Below are 11,753 nucleotides of genomic sequence, written 5' to 3'. Positions count from 1 at the left end.
TGGCCAGAACACCGCGACGCAACACCATATCCCACGTGTCATTTACCCCCAACACCTGTGCAGAGAGAGAGAGAGAGAGACAGAGAGAGAGAGAGAGGGAGGGAGGGGAAATGGGGGAATTAGAGATATGAATGAATGAAGAATGGGAAGGGGTGAGAGTGGAAATGTGTGTGTGTGTGTGTGTGTGTGTGTGTGTGTGTGTGTGAGAGAGAGAGAGAGAAAGAGAGAAAGAGAGAGAAGGGGGAAGGAGAAAAGAGACATCAGTGAAAGAATGAAGGCAGGGGAAAAAAATAATAATAATAATATCGTCATAGCCTACATCAATAGCATGGATATTGAGGTAGTAAACACAGAGTAAATCGCTGATGAGGAAGTGTTACGACATTTTACCTTTAGCCAGAGGAACAGACCAGCACCAGGCACCTCCCACTCGCACAGACCTGTTGATCCAGAGTCTCCTTGGTTACTAGTGTCGATTTATTTTCATCCGACAGAGATAGATAGATAGATTGATGGATAGGCAGATAGATAGATGGATGGATAGGTAGATAGATAGATAGATAGACAGATAGACCCTTGTGGTACGTAACAGTGGCTTTCAATATTGCATTTCTCTTGGCTTGGTACTCTTGGCGAATGTATGACACGTGTTTCTGTTTATCTGTCTATCTATCTATCTATTATGGGTGGATATAAACTGAATCTTGAGGTATTTGTCAGCGGCTTTCAACATGGATCCCTCTTGGCTTAGTACTCTTAATCTGTGTGTCTGTCAGTATGTTTTATGTATTTATCTATCTATCTATCTATCTGTCTATCACGGCTGGATTTACACCGACCCTTGAGGTACTTGTCAGCGGCGTTCAACATGGCGTCCCTCTTGGCTTTGTAGTCTTGGCGAATGCAGGAGAGGTGATGCTCCAGGCCTTCCCTCCCCCACACCTGCAGCAGCTCACTCATCAACACCTGTCGTGAAGGAGAGCAGGGCTTAGAGGGGCACTGAACACCTCTTCCATAGCGATTTATTTTGCCTGTTACCCCCTTTCTTACTTGGCCTTATCTACTACCATCTAGTGACCTGACATGACCTGTGATATGGATGAGATATGATGGCGCTTTCCTGGCGTGCTTATTGATGACCTAACTTAATCTAACCTGACCTGACCTAGCTTAATCTGACCTGACCTAACCTAGCCTGACCCGACCTAACCCAGCTTAATCTGACCTGACCTGACCTGCGATAGGGTGTTGACACAGACGATGGCCACTCCCTGATGTGCCTGTAGTTTGCTGATGAGTTGCCTTGGCGCCGTGACCCAGCCCAGACGCAGCCCGGGCGACACCACCTTGGAGAAAGAGTCAAGCCGCAGCACACGATTGTCTGCGTCCAGGTGTAGGTAGCTGGGTGGGGGAGCCTGTGGTGTGGTGGTGAGAGTTGATAGATAGGTGGATAGATAGAGAGAGGTAGATTATTCGTACTTACATGAACACACACACACACACACACACTCTCTCTCTCTCTCTTTCTCTCAAATGAGCCTAGGACTTAGCCACTACTACTACGACCTTGATACTGTAGGAGGAAGTATGGGTCGTCCTCTAGTGTTGTCAGAAGTCGGTATACTTAAAATGAGGTGTGATCTACAAAATAAATCGCTGAGGAGGAGGTGCAACTTTTCTGAATGACTCTGACCTCGCCTTGGTAGTGGAGGAAGTAGTAGGGGTCGTCCTCAAGGATCAGCAGGTCGTGTTGGCAGCAGAGGTCGTAGATGCGGTGGCGTCTGGCTTCGGGGGTGACTGCGCCTGATGGATTGGCACCTGTTGGCACCATGTAGAGGAACTGCAGGGTGAGGTGAGGGTAGGTTGGATTAGGTGAGGATTGGTCGGATTAGATGAGGTTTGGTTGGATTAGGTGAGGTTTGGTTGGATTAGGTGAGGTCAGATTAAGTTAGATTACCTGTTCTTATTGGCACAATGTACAGAAGCATTTTTTTTATGCAAAGAAGAAACCAAAGGCCAGGAGTCCGCAAGATCGCTCCCTCCAGGACAAAAATAAAAACAAGATAACAGATGATGGGTTAGGTCAGATGAGGTCAAAGGGCAAGTCAGAATAAGTTAGATTATAAGAATACCAGTAACCAAGGAGACTGTACACGGCCCAGTCTTATAGATGTGGAACGTAGGTGGCTGGTAATGTTCAAGGCTACTGGATATATGTACGAGTGGATGCGATGATTTATGAGGGTTAGAGGGCTTGGTGATTTGGTGTGTTAAACCATTTATGACTTTTTACAGCCACGGGGTTTGGGAGGGTGGGGTGGGATGGGATGGGGTTAGGGACTTAAGGAGGGTGGGGTCAGGGTTAGGAAAAGTGGGGTGAGGTGGGCGTGGGTGGGGTTAGGGAGGATGGGGTGGGGTGGGGTGGGCTTGGATGGGGTTAGGGACTCAGGGAGGGTGGGGTGGGGTTAGGAAGAGTGGGGCGAGGTGGGCGTGGGTGGGGTTAGGGAGGATGAGATGGGGTGGGGTAGGGTAGAGTAGGGAGTGTGAGGTAGGGTGGAGTTAGAGAAGGTTAGGGTAGGGTTGGTTAGGGCAGAGTACAGTAGAGTAGGGCAGGGCAGGGTAGGGTAAAGTTCTGTAGAGTAGGGTAGGGTAGAATAGGTTAGGTATGAACTAGAGGTGAGCCAGACTAGAGGTTAAAGCAAGCATGATGTGTTTTATAGCAATCGCACATTTGGGAAATGTAGTGATTTATGGTGTAATTATGGGTGTATATGCAACAGTGTGTGTGTGTGTGTGTGTGTGAAGCAAGGAATAATCTTCTTTTACTTCTTATTTCCTCTGCTGGCTAATATTGCTAAGGTGAGAGAGGCTTGGTGTATTTCTCTGCCTATATATGGATCTCTTGATATAATGCGTCGGGGGTGGAGGTGAAGTGACGGACATGCCCTAAGTGTGACGCAGCCGCCGTGGAGTAGGCCAGATATAGAGGGAAATCCATGAGAGTGAGATACCTTGGGCTTGTCTTGAGGAGGGCAGGCGTCTAGGGCAGCTGAGAGGGAGTCTGGTATCATCCCCTCCCCATCGCTGTCCACACTCACGAAACGAGGACAATGTGGTATCACCTGGGGGGAGGAACTTAGATTAGGTCGAGTTAGGTTAGATTGGTTTAGGGTAGATTAGGAGGGATTACGTTGGCTTGGCTTGGGTTAGGATAGTGTGGTTTAGGGTTAGGTAAATTAGGATAACTTTGGTTGGGTTGGGTTATGCTTGGTTAGATTTGTTTAGCATAAGGTGGAATAAGGGAACATTGGTAGACTGGGGTGGGTTAGGTTAGTATGATTTGGCTAGTTTAGGTTAGGAGACGGTAGAATAGGAGTGCATCAATGAGGTTAAGTTAGGTTTAGTTAGGTTCTGTCGAGATTACGTTGGTTTAAGGATAAGACAGAATGAGAGAGCATAGATTACGTTAGACTGAGTTAGGTTTGGTTAGTTAGGATAGTTTAGAATTAGACAGAATAGTATAACAAGAAGATAATGATAGTTAATGTCCAGGATAAACCGCCAGTCATGAGGTTTTACGAAATCACCACAGCTGCTTAGATTACAACTTACAAGTGATATATGAGGGTAAATGTGTGGGTGGTGAGCAAAGCATCTGAACTCTTCCTCGTTGCATGTGGCCACCTGTGAAATTGGTGATTGTACTCCTCGTGTGTGTGTGTGTGTTTGTGCGTGTTTCTGAGAGAGAGAGAGAGAGAGAGAGAGAGAGAGAGAGAGAATCATGTGTGTGTGTGTGTGTGTGTGTATATATATAGATAGATAGATAGATAGATAGACAGACAGATATATAGATAGATAGATTGAGAGATAGTTACTGATAGATTTTTACAGTGATTGGGTCGTTCTGTTTTTTCTCATCACATGTGTAGCTTAAATATGCAAAAATGTGTTTTCCATTAATGATTATTTGTGGACAGGCCTGTGATTATATTGTAAATGCTTGCTGGATGTAGGTTAATTATGGTTATATATATGTTGCTGCAGTGTATCCAGTCACGCACACACACACACACACACACACACACACACACACACACACACACACACACACACACACAATGACAGGGTTCCTCGACTGGAACGTTTTGTTTAGAAATATCATTGTAGAACCATATCAGAGTTCAGCTTCACCTCATCAGCAGCAGCAGAACCAAACCAAACACAAACACAAAACACACAACGACATACAACACGGGTTCATTGACCATACGTACGACATCAAGGAAGCCAGCGTAAGAAGGCTCCTCCACCAGAACCACTTGTCCTTTGGTGAGCATCATCTCCACGGCCATACTGAGAGCATGCTGACTCCCTGTCGTGACCAGAACCTCTCTCTCCTGCCAGCGTGGGGGCGAGTGAACCATCTGGGTCAGGGTTCTAAGCTGGTTCAATAAGGGGCCATACCTGTGGGGGATAAGAGAGGGGGGAATTGGCACTCTTAGGTTCACATGACACTCTCACCTCCCCATGATCTCTAGACACCTTAAATGACTGGCTTGATCATCAGTTCCTAACATAACGCACGCAAACCAAACCTAACCTTATCAGATCCAACTTTCTATCCTAACCTAATTTGACGAGACCCAACCTAACCTAATCCAGCCAAATCTAATCTAACCTTGCCTAACTAAACCTAAACCTATCTGCTGTAACCTGGCCGAACAAAACCGTACTTAACGTTACTCAGCCTAACCTAACCTAACCTAACCTAACCCAGTCCAACCTAACTTAACCTCGTCCCCCTAACTTACTCCACTACCTACCCCTGCTCAGGCCCGTACTGCAAACTGAGTGTCATCTTGTCCGGTGTTAAGGTGATGCTGGTGCCGTCTTGGAGCTGGAATGTCCCTTTTACGATGGGCAGTGATGAGTTACTGGGAGAGCCGAAGGACAGGTCAATCACATCGCCTGATAACCCACCCTTGCATGTTTTATCCACGGGATCTGTGAGTGGGAGTAGATTAAGTTGGGTTGTGTGTGTGAGGTAAACGTGGATAGATAGATAGACAGAGAGAGAGGGGGTGGCGATTACAGTAGGTCAGAATATTAGATATTAGAGACGAAGTTAACTGATTTTTAAACCATCAAGCCGTTGTGAAATCTATGAGAGAGAGAGAGGGAGAGAGGCCAGAGGATACTGCTATATAGAATTAATTGCTGAGGAAATGATGTAGAATAAATCGCAGAGGAAATGGTGTTACGGAAAGTGCCACGTACATTTATCTAACAGCATGTATGACACCCTGTTCTTAGCCACGTCGTTGTAAAATCGCTTGTAGTCCATCGTCTCGGGAGCGAATGGGTCTTTGGTACACCCACCTCGACGGTTGGACCAACACTGACGGCAAGGCGAGGAGAACGCTGTGCTTACTGTCTTTCTCACAGTCACTCCACTTAACCTAGATTAGAGGTTAGAGATTAGGGGTTAGAGATTTTAATGGTTAGGGGTTAGAGGTTAGAGATTAAGGGTTAGGGGTTAAAGGTTAGGGATTAGGGTGTCACGGGGTTTTTAAAATAAATGCAAATATTATTTAAATGATAATGTTCATTAATACTAAACAGCAGGAACAAGAATTGTCTTGCTAAATCAAGCAATGATTACTTCACGCTGGCTTGCTTCGCACGATTCTCTAAGAACGAGAATTTATAAACTTTCTCAACAGTACACAGCAGAGACTAATTACTCAATTGCTGTTTATTAGTACTGTTAGCCTCTGGAGAAAGTTACTTCACCCCTGACAATAAATAACTAATACTATTAATAACATCAGGTTCTTGCTGGTGCTTAACTCCTAGAAGGCACAACGGATTTTAAGCTTAATACAACAAGACTGGCCTAAGTACCAGTTATGAATGGCAAAACGTTCATGCAACCTAGGAGCTATAAGGGAAATCAGCTTAATTATGGAGAAATGAAACACGAGTTTACATTACATTAAGCTCAAGAAAAAGAAGTTAAATTTATTGATTACAAAGGAATAAATTTAACGTTACACTTCAAATGAATTCAAATAAAGAGGTCGTACTCACTCACTCACTCAAAAGTTAAATTCTTACGCCTAGGAAAAGCACCTTAACTAAACTCTTAAGTCTAGGAAAACGAAAAGAAAATACTGGTCAATGAATGTGGTGTATCACCAAGAAGGGTGGGAGCCTGGAGAACTGTAGTCTAGTGGAGTCTGGGTGCTAGCTGACCTCTCACTGCTGGAGCAAAGTACCTCACTCCGTCACGACAGACACTTGACTGCCCAACTCGAGGGAAAGAAAGAAGAGCTATCACCGCATTTTTTTACGGCTAGAGAGAGAGAAACGCACCCAAAACAAATCGCTCAGCGGAAACGCTAATGTCTCACACAAAGACGATCACTTATGACAATGGAAAATTGATTTGAAAAGACTCCCGACCGATGAGCGGTTAACTGAACGATAAACTGGGATTCCACTTGAGTTCGTGGTTTCCCACAAAAGCCAATGTCACTAGCCGACTCGTGACATAGGGGTTAGAGATAATAGGTTAGGGGTTAGGGATTAAAGGTTAGGGGTTAGAGATTAATGGTTAGGGGTTAGAGGTTAGAGATTAAGGGTTAGGGGTTAGAGATTATAGGTTAGGGGTTAGAGATTAGAGGTTAGGGGTTAGGGATTAAAGGTTAGGGGTTAGAGATTAGGGGTTAGGGATTAAAGGTTAGAGGTTAGAGATTAGGAGTTGGAGGTTAGGTGTTAGAGGTTAGGGGTTGATATTGAAACTGCAGACATTGACAGACAGAGGTACTTGATAGACAGACAGACAGATAGATAGAAAGATTGATGGATAGACAGACATAATTAGACAGGGATAGATAAAGATCATAAATACGCAGACACGTAGACGAGTAAATAAAAAAGATAGATAAATAGCTGGACAATCAGATAAAACAGAAGATAAATGAGGACAATAACCCAGTACCGTCTCAATAACTTCATTCTCTCTCTCTCTCTCTCTCTCTCTCTCTCTCTCTCTCTCTCTCTTTCCTACCTACATTCTTTCGTCATCACCTTCACATCTCTCTCTTCCTGCCTATCCTTCTCTTTATCATCGTCCCCCCCTTCTCTCTCTCTCTCTCTCTCTCTCTCTCACGTAGGAGGTAGTAACTGCTAAACCCCGTGACGTCACAACATGGCCGCCGCTTAACTACCCGTGTGTAATTACTTCCGGCCGTATGAACTAAGCAGACGGCCGGAACTATTCTCATGGCCGGAACTATTCTGACGGCCGGAACTACTCTCACGGCCGGACTGGGGGGGCGCGGTAGCACAGTGGTAGCGCGTCGGACTCGTAATCGGGGGATTGCGAGTTCGAGCCTCGCCCGGGCTGCCGTGCCGGGAGTGGTAGCTCGCTCCTGTAACCCTAGAGGGGCTATATAGTCCAATACAGGGCTTAGCTCGGGGGAACTCCATTTCTCCCATTTTCTTACGACCGGAACTATTCTCACGGCCGGAACAAACCTCACGGCCGAAACTGTAAAAAAGAAAAGGAAGGAGGAAAGACGTGGCCTGTGAATCTGTAATTACTGTGTGTGTGTGTGTGTGTGTGTGTGTGTGTGTGTGTGTGTGTGTGTGTGTGTGTTTGCGTGTGTGTGTGTGTGTGTGTGTGTGTGTGTGTGTGACATGCAGCACACCTTGAAGCCCGTCACACAGGATTTCTTGGATAAATCTTGAAGACCTTCATATACAGCCCCTTCACCTTAACTTGGTCCAGGTTATTGCCCTCATTAATCCTATTTCACTCCTACTACTAGTACTACTACTACTATTACTACTACTACTACTACTACCACTACTATTACTACTGCTAAAACCACCACCATCATTGCTACAGTTAAAACCACCACCACTACTGCTTCTACTAAAACCACGTCCAGTGCTACTATCACCACCATCACCACACCACTACCAACACCATTACCACTGCTTCTAAAACCACCACCACCACCACCACCACCGCCGCCACTGTTTCAACTCTGCCAACCATTGTCCTCCTTTCGATGCCTCTGCAGTGAAAGCAAGATGCCTGGCTGGACAAATGAGTCAGATACAGACGAGAAACGCATCCTATTAAAGGCTAATGGAACCTGATAATTGCCCAAATTACACTTAATTGGCAGGCGATTTGCAAGATGATCTCCTTCACACACACACTTGTCCTTGACTTATTTTCGCCATCTTAGAATGTGATAAGATGGGATCCGGAAAAAACTGATGCTGATGTGGAGGAGGAAGAGCAGGATACTTCTCTCCAGTCTCAGGCCCCCCCAAGCCATTTTCTTTCCTACCTCACCCCTGTAGAAACTGGTGGGTTCCCAATACCCATGCTCCCCCTCCCTCTCTCTCTCTCTCTCTCTCTCTCTCTCTCTCTCTCTCTCTCTCTCTCTCTCTCTCTCTTTCTTCTCTTTCTCTGAGCTAAAAATTAGTTGGTATCAGTCTGACCAATGTAGTAGAGTTTTCCCTGGCATTAGTGGGTTTGTGGCGGTATTAACACACTCAGGCTCCTGTGACCCATTTACAAAAGGTAAATGATCTCAGCTGAGAATAAATTATGAAATATAAAAAGAAATACAAATCTTCTTGCCTAAATTTGAGACATTACAAACAAATAGCGAACACTTTAATTTTTTTTTAACCTCAATTATCTGTAACCTCCTTTTCTCTCTCTCTCTCTCTCTAGTTCTTTCTCTCTGTCTGTCTGTCTGTCTGTCTGTCTGTCTGTCTGTCTCTCTCTCTCTCTCTCTCTCTCTCTCTCTCTCTCTCTCTCTCTCTCTCTGAGCTATAGTAGAGTTTTCCCTGGCATACACACTCAGGCTCCTATGACCCATTTACAAAAAGTAAATGACCTCAGGTGAGACTTCTGAGAATCCGTGAATGAACTATTTTTGTAGGTTTTTGAATGTCGCTGGAAAACCAAGAGTGCTGAGACCTGGATGGCACTGGGTTACGTCAGGTCGCCAGCTGGGGGACTCAGATGGTCAAGCATGACGGCCGCAGCTTTGACATTGAGCGAATACCAGCAATTTCCTTCTTCGTAATAATAATAATAGTAGTAATAATAATGATATTGACAAGAACATCATAACTCATCACTGGTGTGGTGAGTTCTAATAATAATAATGTAGTGTTTATATCTGTCCTCTCACAACACCCCACCTACATTAAGGGTTATTTCTTTCCTGAATGAACAACATCTTACCTTAATCTCGACGTGAACTCCCTCTTGTGAGTACAACAGCAGTGTTAGCAAACTGACGAAACTGATTGACTTACTACTGCTACTACTATTATTACTACTACTACTACTACTGCTAGAACAACAACAACAACAACTACTACTACTACTACTACTACTACCACCACCATTACTACTACTACTTCCAATACTACTACTACTACTACCAATAGTTACCTGCACAATTACGTGCATCTTATGTGTATCTTTGAAAGTGTCTGTCTTTGTGTTTGTCAGTCTGTCTGTCTATTGCCAGACGCCAAAATACCGTAAGGGAGGGCCACAAACAAATCTCCTCCACGTCGTCGCCACCACTATATTTGGCTGCCCTCTCTCCAGCTCAGCTCACACCCCACTTTCACATGTATCTCTCTACTCCATCCTCTACTTCATTCTTGGTCTCCCTCACCTCCTTCTCTCCCCATCCATCTGACTCATATACACTCCTCTAGTCAGTTTCCACATCCACCTCACCAACAGACGCTCTCCTAGTCAGTCTCTCAAACACTCATCTAGGACTGGCAGTTTATCCGAGAGTAGCGTCGTTTTCTCTACCGCACACGCCACAGAAAACCTGTTTTGGTTTACGATACTCTTGTCACTTTAACTTGGCCTAAAATTGCCTTCTATCCATCTTGAAGGCCGGGTTGTGACGATAGAACAACGCTGGCATATGGTGCTAGTCACGAAGAAGTGCTACGGCGAAAACTTATTGAGCTTGTGATAGGCGAATGAAGAGGGTCGAGATGCCACAAGCTGAGTAATATCGCCAGGTGACATAAAGAGTAAATGAAATAAATACCTGAAATAAATGGACACCTGACGTCACCTGGGTCAATAGGGGTTAATGAAGGCTGTATTAGAAACCCCTCCAGTGCCAGACGTTCAACTCAAGGTGAAGAAAAGCGTCTGGAGATAACAAAAGGTACTGGAGTGTTGTCTGAACCTTGCCTCACTCCAGCCTTACCTGGGAAAAGGTGGTGGCGGTGGTGGTGATGAATGATGATGGTGGTGGTGGTGGTGGTGGTTGTGATGAATGATGGGTGATGGTGGTGGTGGTAGTGTGGAATGATGATGGTGGTGGTGGTTGTGATGAATGATGATGATGGTGGTGGTGGTGGTGGTGGTAGTGTGGAATGATGATGGTGGTGGTGGTGCTGCTGATGATGATGATTACAATTATGTAGTGCTGGAGAGGGACGCCTGCACGTGGTGGCACCGATGTGACTGGACGGAGGATCTGTCCGGTTATACAAACGTCCTTCCCTGTTCTCCCAGAGAAGATGAGTGGCCTACTGAAGCAGGGTAACTTCAGCCCGCAGTCTACTGGGTTTATACTCGTATTTCATGATGGTTGTCCTAGTCTACGATCCCTAACCCCTCGCAACACAGCTGATGGGCAAATGTACTCAGACTGGAGTGTTAATTTGAATAGTAATCAAGGAGACGTATTCCTGTGTGGCCAGGCATCGTAAGACTGGAGTGTTACTTTGAATAATAACCAAGGAGATTCATTCCGTATGGCCAAGCATAGTCAGACCGCAGTATTAATTTGAATAATAACCAAGGAGACTCAATCGTGTCATATAAAACATCGAATTTTACGTAGTCATCATAGTATTCAAGCCGTGAGAGTTGTCCAGTTCTGTCAAATGAAAACGCATCGACTATCCCGTAAATATGAGCGATAGACATTTGTAATTGCGATAACACAGTGGAGGAAAGTGAGAGAGAGAAGACGGTAAATATATCGTCCTTGCTTGTGCACGTACCCTAGGAGTAATATTCACCCCTCATGGTCGGCACAACTCTAGTGTCTATTTCAGCAAACACACGATATTATTTAGCTTACTGGTACCAGAGTTAATCCCGTCTAAGAAAACACCGTGTGCTCACCAGGGCTCGAACCTGGGACCTTCTGTGTGTTAGACAGATGTGATAACCACTACACCATGAGCACCTGGTGGTAGAGTTGACTCAGGTGTACTCTCTTCATTTTAGCTTGGCGTAGTTAAGGTAGACTCAGCTTTGTTATGTGGCGCCGTAACTCTGACCTCTTTTATCATTCGTCTACAGGAAAAAGCTGTAGAAGGACGTCAGTATAGGCCAAGTTGAAGTAAAGAGAGCATGCCCGAGTCTAACCTAACAGCGCTGTGTTAAAGTGCAGAAACTATACCTGAGTCTACCTCTGTGATCCAGGTGCTCAAGGTGTAGTGGTTATCACATTTGTCTAACACACAGAAGGTCGCAGGTTCGAGCCCTGGTGAGCACAGGATGTTTTATTAAGCGGTATTAACACTCGAGCGACCATGAGCTTGAGTAATGTCGGGAGGTGGAATAGATACTCGATCTGTGCCGACAATGACTTGAATTTTACCCTTAGGGCTAGTTTACTGGCCACCCCTTCCTCATCCTGCGAGGGGGTAGCGTCAGAAAA

At 45.2% G+C, this 11,753-nt stretch overlaps 2 non-coding genes across 2 annotated transcripts; one reads left to right on the top strand and one right to left on the bottom strand.

Moving 5' to 3' along the window:
• Positions 1-11,203: 11,203 nt before the first annotated feature.
• TRNAV-AAC (transfer RNA valine (anticodon AAC)) lies at positions 11,204-11,276 on the bottom strand. Its single transcript has one exon. It is a non-coding gene; the product is annotated as a tRNA-Val (tRNA).
• A 239-nt stretch (positions 11,277-11,515) lies between these two features.
• On the top strand, positions 11,516-11,588 carry TRNAV-AAC (transfer RNA valine (anticodon AAC)). Its single transcript has one exon. It is a non-coding gene; the product is annotated as a tRNA-Val (tRNA).
• The last annotated feature ends 165 nt before the right edge of the window (positions 11,589-11,753 follow it).

This window comes from Coenobita brevimanus, chromosome 46, assembly GCF_032717465.1.
Source record: "Coenobita brevimanus isolate Jiangsu-jjx chromosome 46, ASM3271746v2, whole genome shotgun sequence".
Lineage (NCBI taxonomy): Eukaryota > Metazoa > Arthropoda > Malacostraca > Decapoda > Coenobitidae > Coenobita > Coenobita brevimanus.
The sequence above is the reverse complement of the archived record's forward strand: the minus strand, read 5'-3'. Positions and strand labels throughout refer to the sequence as shown.